We start from the raw sequence: 12,372 nt of genomic DNA, 5'->3' as shown, positions 1-12,372 counted from the left end.
TAGAATCAATATACTAGTCATGACTATGTGGATTCAACTAAGTGAAACCCTCACAAGGATTTATGTACTACAAAGAACAGACAAGCCCTTATTTTATGCCAGCAATAGAATCCCAAACTTAGGGAATTATTAATCTTGAAGGGAAGGTTGAATGAACATAACATACTATACTATAAGATAAGCTTTGATAGAATTGCGATCTATTGCTAGAAACTAGCAATTCAAAGTATAAAGTAGGTTAGATGCAAGAAAACTTTGAAACAAAGTCCTCAATGTTTTTGTCAGAACTACCACATTCAGTGACTGCTGATTCCTTCCACTGAGTAACATTGTTTTTTATCTTCTTTCTGTCCCCCTCTATGACTTCTTTTACACAAGTTTCAATTTCTTCATTTGTGGCAATTCTCTTCTCATTAAGTCCAACTTTCCACACAATCTGCCATAAACTTGGTGTTCGTCTTCTGATCAACCCATACAGGCATAGCTATTATTGGCACTCCCAAACACAATGTCGAATTCCATCCATAATGATTCATGAAACATGATATAGCTCTATGTGATAGTAAGTACCTCCAGTTGGAGACATCAACTCAAAACTGAACCTTCCTCAGATGTTTTTTAGATTCTTCAGAATCTCTCACCACCAACAAAAATGACAATTGCTTTGTGCTAGACCCCATGCTAATTGTTCTTCTCCAAGTACGGCACTACTGCCAAATGATACATAGATGACAGATGAACTATCTTTTGTGTTTAACCAATTCATGCAAGTTTCACTCTGTGGCTTGAAGAGATTAATCCGATCATTTTCTTCTGATATCTCATCAACTGACGAATGTAGTGATGGAACCAAAGGTCCAATGGTCATAATAACTGGCCATTGCCTTGCCATCCACTTGATTGCCTCTCTCTCTCTCTCTCTCTCTCTCTCTCTCTCTCTCTCTCTCTCTCTCTCTCTCTCTCTCTCTCTCTCTCTCTCTCTCTCTCTCTCTCTCTCTCTCTCAGTGGGAAGCAGAAGAATAGCATGACGGGCCAAATCCACAAAACAGGTCTCATACTGAGTAACAGTATTATTTATATAAAAAGTAATATTTAAAGGAAAAGAAGGTAACCAATTAGACATGTCTATTTCTAAAAGTTGTGATGCTCCGGTGATAACTAACCTTTTGACACTTAGTTTTAAGGGAATCTTACGGAAATGTCCCAATAAGTCCTAACTTACCAATTTCTAGCTATTAATCATAGACTTACCAAAATTATCCAAGCACATATAAAAATTGAAAACCCAAATAAATAAGGATTCTTTCTCTCCAAGCTCGTCGCGGTACCGACTTTTTGGGATGTACAATGCGTCGGAAAGTTGGAAGAATAATTTTGTAGAACATGGCATTTCTGCGGTCCACTATGCGACCGCAGAATCACTTCGCGGACCACAGATCGGCCGCATAATGCCACAAAACCAAAACAAAACTTAAGGATATTTTGTGGTCAATTGTGCGACCGCATAACTATTTTCCGGAGGGGAACATTTGTGGTGCATTATGCGACCGCATAACTGGTCTGCGGACCGCAAACCTGACCCGAGCAACCCGGTTTTGAGACCATTTTCGCGGCCCTCCTTTTGCGGACCGGTCTGCGATAGCAGACCCGGTTTCGTAGGCTTGAGTTTGAGAAAATTGTACCCGATCCCATTTTTATAAAACAACTTAGGGGATCATTTGGGCTGGTTCAAACTGCTATTTTAGAGAGAGGAAAGTGCTCTAGAGTGAGAAAAATCCCCAAGCATCTTGTTCATCAATCCTTGCTCTAGCTTTAAAATTCAACAAGGAAAGCTCATAAGGTCTTCATCTAAGAGGTAAGGTTTCACACCCTAGTCTTCAATTTCGAGTTTGGGCAGAAATTGAATAATGGGGAGTGTGATTCTTGGGTACGAGAGTTGTTATTTATGCATGCATGTACCAATGAGGATGGTGGGGAGGTCATTGAGTAATATGAGTAAACTCTTGGTATTGAATTGGTTGTGGGGTAAAGAAAATCTTGTAGAAGAATCTTGTAGTCAAATTTGCACACATAATGTTTGATAAAATGCTCAAATGAGCTGAACCTATAAACTTCTTCCTAATTATGGTTCAATTTTGTTATGTCTTTAAATAGATTGAAGTTGCTAGGATTTTCGGACATTTTAGTAATTTAAGGAAAGCTCAAAGTGAGGTATGTTGGCTAAACTTCTCTTGTAGAATCGAATTCCACGATGTACTCGTAAGTCTCAAATGTGATTGGCCCATGTTCTTATTCCTCACGTTCCGAATTAGTCCTAATAAATCCGATTATTCCAAATAAGGGTTGTGTCGCAAATTATATGCTCAAAATGTGTTTCAATTGCTTCTATCACATTATGCTCTCCTTCGGGAATGTGTTCAAGTATGGTTTGTGTGTCAAAATGCTATAACTTCAATTCGTGTTTCGAATAAAGGTTATTGTGCCAAATTGTGAAAGAAAATTCAATGTGCTTAAGACTCCTATTGCTCATATACATGTTCAAAGTCTTGGTTCCATATGCTCTTGTTGTTGATAATCTATGATGAAGCTTGAAAATGAAAGAAGTGAATATGCGATATAAAATACGGGCAACGTGCCAAGAATGAGAATTATACTTGTAGCCAATAGTGCCAATGAAATGAAAGAGGATGTGTGAAAATACTATGAAATGAACTGTAACTTCTTTATATAATAAATGATATGGGAGTATCGTTAGCTAACGAGGAAGGGTAGGTTGGAACAACCTAACCCCGCAACTACATGTGCCGGTATAGGTGTGATTGAGGAGTAAATCCCCGTACTGATTTGTTGAGATTGTTTCCCTCTAAATGGGATGAGATGGGTGTATTGAGATTATTTCCCCTTGTTTGGGATGAGATTGTTGCTAACCTTGGATTGGATGTCGACTCACACGGCACATGTAGGAAGATGACCTAGCTGATCGGGTCGAGATCGGACGCCATGCCACACACATGATGGCGTTGTGGTGGGATGTCTTGGGGTCAGACGGCTTAGACGATCGGGCTGAGATCGGACTCCATGATAAAAGCACGGTGGTATTGTGATCTTGGGAGATTTTCTTGTTGGATTTCAAAGCTTGAACAAGATCTTGATGAATAAAGTACTTGAGCTTCTTCCTCTCTCTAGAACACTCTCACTTCTCTTTTAAAATATCATATTTTTTCCTTCAAAACAAGCCCCAAAGGCTATTTATCAAAATGGGGTCGGTTTATAAATGTCACGACCAAAACTATATACACATACATACGGAATACAGTGGGACAAGCCGGCAAGGCTGCTATAAACAACTATATACCCAAAACTGGAAGCCGACAAGGCCGCATACTATCCGACTAATCATAACTATCTACAGACCTCTAATATAAATACAACTGTACAAAGACGGGATTGAGCCACGTCATACCCGTATATGTATACAAGCATATCGTACCAAAATCAAAAGCAGCTCCGGATCAAGTGGAGCACGCCAACTCTCGCTGATCAAGGATCCTAAGAAGAGGAACCGTCAACTTGCCTACCTGCACCTGCGGGCATGAAACGTAGGCCCCGGGAAATAGGGCGTCAGTACGAATAATGTACTGAGTATGTAAGACATGAAAATCAGTACGTAAAAGACATAGGTGAAACATGGAATTAAGAAATCCATCTGTAAGTCTGAATAACTTTGTAAATTCAGAAACATTTATAATGTCATGCACGTGCATATAAATGTCGTATCATGCATAGGTATAGGTGTACATAATATCATCAAACCTCTGAGGGCATCCCATCATATCGTCTCGGTCACTGTAGGCAATATCATCAACATATAACCAACTGATCAGGTGGTGGTGCGCATATAATGCCGTAACCTTTTTTCATATCCCATATACATACATATATATATATATATATATATATATATATATATATATATATATATATATATATATATATATATACACACACACACACACACACACACACACACACACACACACACGTCAATGTACATGTATAAATGAATGAAATGCATGAAAATATGTTGATAATCTCAATATTCCTTTCGGATAAACTTTATCAACTGCGTATTATTCTGAGACCCATGAACAAAAGATATAATAATATGTCAGATGGGGAAACAAAAACACAGAGACCCCTAGTATTTCTATGAATAGAGTCGTTTATGAAAACTGTGCGTTTGCTCGTTTCTTTTGTATAATTTGGATCATGCCATAAAGAAAGAAGGGGCAGCCTTAACATACTTGGAGTAGGGAAAAATCCGTATAATATTCTTGGAAAAGATTGTACCGTACTCCTTTAGAACCGTAGCAACGTAAAAGATTTTACGGTTCTAACAATTCTTGTTGGAATTGTTTGGTTGCAAGAATTTTCGTTGGAAGCTTTGTTGGATTGAACCTTAGCATATGTTTTTGAATTGCTTAGAATTTGGAGGAAAGGTATCTGATTCTTATTTTCTTATTCTATGTCCAAAATGAGACCAACTTTGTAATGAAACCAAACTTTGTACCAACTTTGAATGGATTACACGTTAAAGTCCTATTCACCTTAGATAGCCACCTAAGCTCATATGACTACTTAGTCATATGTATTAATAGTGGCTTACTGCCACGTGGGGGTGGGTGGAAAATTTAAATCTTTATCCACTTATTAGGTAATTAGGTAATGTCCCGTTATCCGATAATTAACCAATTACCCACATAATTAAGAATTGTCTTAAATTACTTAAAATTCTACTCATGTTTAATATACTTTATACATCATACTATCACGGTCATATGGTACCTTGTATGGTATTAGTCCATAATTATCGGGTATTATAGCTCGGACCGTATTTTATCCCAAATCGGCAACCTTCAACGAAACTCATTTTCTTTAATTCGTGTACCCTTTATCTTTTATGGCACTTACTTACCGCTTGATATAAATAGCATAAATATGTTAACCTCAAGATAATCTCATCCCCGAATCTACGTCGATTAACTGAAGACGAAATTTTAACGTAAGAAGACGCGAGATGTAACATCCTTCCCCCCTTAGAAACATTTGTCCTCGAATGTTTAACTCCCCGGGATCTATATAACTTTGGCAGAGTCGCCTTTGTAACAACACTACTACCAACTCTTCCTGTAGAAACTCAATAATTCAATGCCACATAGGACCACAATCATCAATAACGACAATGGCCTCACACGACCCATGACAATAACTAACACAAGAATCCATACACGTACCTTAAGGTTATGACGTCTCAGTCGGACCCTTCTCTGGAGGAGGAAATAAGTAGGGATATCTAGACTTCATGTCTTCCTCGGCCTCCCAAGTCATTTCTTCCACATTGTTGTTTCTCCAAAGTACTTTCACCGAAGTGACATATTTAGTTCTCAATCTCCGAACTTGTCTGTCTAATATAGCAATGGGAGTTTCTTCATATGATAGCTGCTCTGTGACCTGAACGTTGTCAACTGACATAACTATGGAAAGATCTCCGATGCATTTACGGAGCATAGACACATAAAAGACTGGATGTACAGACTCCAAGTCCGAAGGCAAGTCTAACTCATATGCTACTTGGCCTACTTTGCGTATGATCCTATATGGTCCAATGTACCGATGGCTAAATTTTTCCCTTTTTCCGAACCTCATAATGCCTTTTATCGGCGATACCTTTAGGAATAACCAATCGTCAACCTGAAATTCCAAGTCTCGCCGTCGATTATCCGCATAAGACTTCTGACTACTTTGAGCTGCTAATAGCCTTTCCTATATAAGCTTAATTTTCTCGATTGCCTGCTGTATCAATTCTGGTCCTACTAACGTAGTTTTCCCAACATCGAACCACCCTATAGACGACCTACACTTCCGTCCGTAAAGAGCTTCGTATGGAGAAATCTGAATACTAGAATGGTAGCTATTATTATATGCGAACTCAATAAGCGGCAGATGATCATCCCAGCTACCCTTGAAGTCTATCACACAAGCTCGTAACATATCCTCAAGTGTATGAATAGTACGCTCAGCTTGTCTGTCTATCTGGGGATAAAATGTTGTACTAAGACTTACCTGAGTCCCTAATCCTTTTTTGAAAGGACCTCCAGAAGTTAGCTGTAAATTGAGCTCCTCGATCCGAGATAATAGAGTCAGGGACACCATGTAGCCGTACTATCTCCTTAATATAAAGCCTTGCATAATCCTCTGTGGAATATGTAGTCCTAACGGGCAGAAAATGGGCTGATTTTGTAAGCCTATCAATAATCACCCATATAGAATCGAACTTACACTGGGTACGAGGTAAGCCTACGATGAAATCCATATTAATTACTTACCATTTTCAAGTCGGAATCTCCATAGCCTGCAATAACCCACCGGGTTTTTGATGTTCAATTTTAACCTGCTGACAGTTAGGGCACTGAGCAACAAACTCCGCTATATCCTTTTTCATTCCGTCCCACCAATATATCTCCTTGATATCATGATACATCTTTATTGCTCCTGGATGGATAGAATAACGAGAATAGTGAGTTTCTCCCATAACCTGCCAACACAGCCCTGCAACATTAGGGACACATAATCGTCCTCGATATCTGAGGACCCCATCTTCTGTAATTTCAAACGGTGTCTTCTCCTTCTGAGGGGTGGTATCCCTATAATGAACTAACATAGGATCCTCGTACTGGCGTTCCTTTACTTCAGTTACTAAAGAGGATATTTCCGTAACCTGAATAGTAATTCCAATATCACCTGAGTCTAGTAACCAAACTCCAAGGCTAGCTAGCTGATGAATCTCATGGGCTATTCCCCTCTTTTCTGGCTGTAAATATGACAGGCTACCCATAGATCTACGGCTGAGGGCGTCGGCTACTACGTTCGCCTTCCCCGGATGGTATAAAATATTAACGTCATAGTCTTTAAGTAGCTCCAACCATCTCCTTTGACGTAAATTCAATTCCTTTTGCTGGAAGATATACTGGAGGCTCTTATGATCCGTATAGATATCAACATGAATGCCATACAAGTAGTGCCTCCACATCTTTAGTGCATGAATTACTGCGGCTAACTCTAAATTGTGGGTCGGGTAATTCTTCTCGTGCTTTCTTAGTTTTCTAGAAGCATAAGCTACAACCTTACCATGCTGCATCAGCACACAACCCAATCCAATGCCTGAAGCATCACAATAGATAACATAACTATCGGTCCCTTCTGGGAGCGTTAGAACTGGTGCAGAAGTCAATCTGTCCTTCAATGCCTAGAAACTCCGTTCGCAAGCATCAGTCCATTGAAACTTTGCTCCCTTCTGAGTCAACTTTGTCAAAGGTGCTGAAAGGGAAGAAAATCTCTCCACAAATCTCCTGTAATAACCTGCCAAACCGAGAAAGCTACGCACCTCCGTTGGTGTCGTGGGTCTAGGCCAAGTCTTTACTGCCTCAATCTTTTGTGTATCAACCCGGATACCTTCACTCGAAATGATATGCCCAAGGAAAGCTACATAGTACATCCAGAATTCACATTTATAGAATTTTGCATACAACTTTCCTTTTTGTAGAACTCTGAGCACAGTACCCAAATGATTTGCATGCTCAGCCTCTGAACAAGAATACACCAATATATCATTGATAAATACAATTACGAACAGATCTAAAAAGGGCCTGAACACACGGTTCATCAAATCCATGAATACTGCTGGGGCATTGGTCAAACCGAACGACATAACACGAAATTCAAAGTGCCCATATCTGGTCATGAATGCAATAACTTCCTCCTTAACCCTTACCTGATGGTACCTGTACCTCAAGTCTATCTTTGAAAAACATTTGGCTCCTTGCAAATGATCAAATAAATCATCAATCCTTGGGAGCGGGTACTTATTCATGATCGTCACCTTATTCAACTATCTATAATCAATACACATCCGTAAGGAACCATCTTTCTTCCTCACAAATAACACAGGTGCTCCCCACGGTGATGTTATAGGTCTAATAAAGCCTTTTTTAAGCAAGTCCTTTAGTTGTTCCTTCAACTCCTTTAGCTCTGCGAGGGCCATTCTATAGGGAGGAATAGATATTGGGTGAGTATCTGGTAGTAGGTCAATAGCAAACTCAATTTCTCGCTCTGGCAGAAGACCCACAAGTTCATCAGGAAAAACATCGGGAAACTCATTAACCACAGGGATGGATTGAATGGTTGGTGACTCTACTTCCACATCCTGAACCCGAACTAAGTGATAAATATAGCCCTTTCTGATCATCTTCCTTGCCTTGAGATAGGAAATAAATCTACCTCTCGGCGACACCGTATTACCTTTCCACTCCAAAACGGACACCCCTGGAAATTGAAATCGGACTATCTTTGATCTACAATCAACGTTGGCATGACAAGAAGCCAACCAATCCATACCCATTATAACATCAAATTCTACCATATCTAACTCGATTAGGTCCGCTACGGTAGATCGACTATGAACCAATATTATACAACCCCTATATACTCGCTTAGCTACCACTGAGTCCCCAACAGGTGTAGACACCTCAAAAGGTCTATTAGGTCCGCTACGGTAGATCGACTATGAACCAATATTATACAACCCCTTTATACTCACTTAGCTACCACTGAGTCCCCAACAGGTGTAGACACCTCAAAAGGCTTAACCAATTCAGGTTTTATTCCAAATTTACTAGCAACCAACGGAGTAACATATGATAAGGTAGAACCTGGGTCAATCAGTGCATAAACGTCATATGAGAAGACTGATAATATACCTATAACAACATCAGGTGATGACTCCTGATCCTATCCTACCAACGCATATATGCGATACTAAGGACCGCTCAAGCTAGATGCTTCACCTCTGCCTCTACCATGACTCATTGGTTCTTGTGAACCTTGCCTAGGGGGCGTACTGATGATGACGAACCATCTACAGATCCCGCTGGTTGAGCTATGCTTGCATCACCTCTCGTCGGATAATCCCTCATGATGTGGCCCGGATAACCACAAGTATAACAAACACCCAACCCCATATGGCACTGCCCGGCATGCTGCTTACCACACTGAGCACATCGTGGCAAGGGCGGCCTTATCTGACTTGACTCACCCCTATACTGAGAACCTGAGGCCCTGAAATTCTGACCAGGCCCTGAATATGTGGAACGATCAAATATCTTACCGCCAAACTGAGGGGGTGTGCTAGCCGATGGCTGGGCTGGATACCTCGGGTATTTTGGTCTTTGACCACCTCGAAACTCACCAGAAGGACCCAAAAACCTTGCTCTCTTATTCTGGGCCCTATCATGCTCATGATCGCCCCTCTGCTTCTTCTTACGCTCCTCTACACCCTGAGCGTGTGCCTGAATACGAGAAATATCCATGTCTGGCTGAAGTGAGACCGACATAAAATAGTTAAGCAAGTGCGGCTCTAATCCCATCATGAACCGGTGAACCCGATCCTCCATCTTATATACAATAGTGGGAGTATACCTAGCCAATGAATCAAACTGAAGACTGTATTCTCAAACACTCATGTTACCCTGCCGAAGGGTCAAGAACCTATTAAATCTGGCCCATCTAAGCTCTAGTGGCAGATAATGACGAAGAAAAGCTTCTGTAAACTCCTGCCATACTGTTGGAGTGGCATCCTCACCTCTGGACAATTCCCAAGACTCGTGCCAATTAACTACAACATCTTGGAGTCTATAGGAAGCTAGCTCAACTGACTCAGTCGTAGTGGCCTTCATTACCCTCAACGTCCTCTGCATTCTATCAATAAATACCTGAGGGTCCTCGTTTGTATCTGCCCCCGTGAATACCGGAGGGTCTAAATTAATCAAACCACGAACCCTCGCACTGACGGACCTATCTGCATGACCAATACCTACTTCCTGACGCCGAGCCTGTGCGGCTACTAATCGAGTTAATAGCTGAATAACATCTCTCATCTCCTGACACGGTGCATCCGGCTGAGGGGCTGAACGTACAGGGGCGGGCGCTGGAGCTGGTGCCCCTCGGAGCTCTCCTGGAGAGGGCGGGGTATGTGAAGTCTGAGATGGAATCTCACTATGAGACTCCCCCCGAGCCCTGGTCACTCGTGGCGCTCGACTAGTAATCTCACCAGCCACGGACTTTCCCTTCTGGGCGGTGGTAGTCTTTGGAGGCGTTGCTGAAAATATAACATATCGTTAGGAACATGAATTCTTATATGGCACGATCTAAGATAAAAAGAGAGGATAACATCCTATATGTCCTGTAGCCTCCTATTTATAAGTGTGGTGCACAACACACCCATAAACAAGACTCTATTAGACACGGTCTGTAGACAACCATAGGACAGAACTGCTCTGATACTACTTTTGTCACAACCCAAACCGATGGGCCGTGACGGGTGCCCGAGTCCTACATGTCGAATATCCTTAAGCATGTGTTTAAGATATAAACATGAATAACATATGTGAGGGAAACCTGTCCAAAATATATATATACATATACATATGGAATACAGTGGGACAAACCGGCAAGGCTGCTATAAACAACTATATACCTAAAACTGGAAGCCGACAAGGCCGCATACTATCCGACTACATATAACTGTCTACAGACCTCTAATAGAAATACAACTGTAAAAAGACAGGACTGAGCCACGTCATACCCATATATGTATACAAGCATATTGTACCAAAATTAAAAGCAGCTCCGGATCAAGTGGAGCATGCCAACTCTCGCTGATCAAGGATCCTAAGAAGGGAAACCGTCAACTTGCCTACCTGCACCTGCGGGCATGAAACGCAGGCCCTGGGAAATAGGGCGTCAATACGAATAATGTACTGTGTATGTAAGGCATGAAAATCAGTACATAAAAGACATAGGTGAAACATGGAATAATGAAATCCATCTATAAGTCTGAATAACTTTGTAAATTTAGAAACATTTATAATGTCATGCACGTGCATATAAATATCGTATCATGCATAGGTATAAGTGTACATAATATCATCAAGCCTCTGAGGGCATCCCATCATATCGTCTCGGCCATTGTGGGCAACATCATCAACATATACCAACTGATCAGGTGGTGGTGCGTATATAATGCCGTAACCTTTTCCCCATATCCCATACACACACACACATACACACACACACACACACACACACACAGTATATATATATATATATATATATATATATATATATATATATATATATATATATATATATATATATATATATATATATATATATATATATATATATATAAATACGCGTATATAACGCCATCTGGTCATGGGTCAATGTACATGTATAAATGAATGAAATGTATGAAAATATGTTGATAATCTCAATATTTCTTTCGGATAAACTTTATCAACTGCGTATTATTCTGAGACCCATGAACAGAAGGTATAATAATATGTCACATGGGGAATCAAAAACACAGAGACCCCTAGTATTTCTATGAATAGAGTCGTTTATGAAAACTGTGCGTTTGCTCGTTTCTTCTGTATAATTTGGATCATGCCATAAAGAAAGAAGGGGTAGCCTTAACATACTTGGAGTAGGGAAATATCCATATAATATTATTGGAAAAGATTATACCGTACTCCTTTAGAACCACAAAATTTTACGTTGCTACGGTTCTAACAATTCTCGTTGGAATTGTTTGGTTGCAAGAATTTTCGTTGGAAGCTTTGTTGGATTGAACCTTAGCGTCTGTTTTTGAATTGCTTAGAATTTGGAGGAAAGGTTACTGATTCTTACTTTCTTATTCTATGTCCAAAATGAGACCAACTTTGTAATGAAACCAAACTTTGTACCAACTTTGAATGGATTACACGTTAAAGTCCTATTCACCTTAGATAGCTACCTAAGCTCATATGACTACTTAGTCATATGTATTAATAGTGGCTTACTTCCACGTGGGGGTGTGGGTGGAAAATTTAAATCTTTATCCACTTATTAGGTAATTAGGTAATGTCCCGTTACCCGGTAATTAACCAATTACCCGCATAATTAAGAATTATCTTAAATTATATTAAATTCTACTCATTTTTAATATACTTTATACATCATACTATCACGGTCATATGGTACCTTGTATGGTACTAGCCCATAAGTATCGGGTATTATAGTTCGGATCGTATTTCATCCCAAATTGGCAACCTTCAACGAAACTCATTTTCTTTAATTCGTGTACCCTTTATCTTTTATGGAACTTACTTACCGCTTGTTATAAATAGCATAAATACGTTAACCTCAAGATAATCTCATCCCCGAATCTACGTCGATTAACTGAAGACGAAACTTTAACGTACAAAAATGCGAGAT

The sequence above is a fragment of the Nicotiana tabacum genome, chromosome 21 (assembly GCF_000715075.1).
Source record: "Nicotiana tabacum cultivar K326 chromosome 21, ASM71507v2, whole genome shotgun sequence".
In the NCBI taxonomy this organism is placed as follows: domain Eukaryota; kingdom Viridiplantae; phylum Streptophyta; class Magnoliopsida; order Solanales; family Solanaceae; genus Nicotiana; species Nicotiana tabacum.
This window is presented reverse-complemented; position numbering follows the sequence as displayed.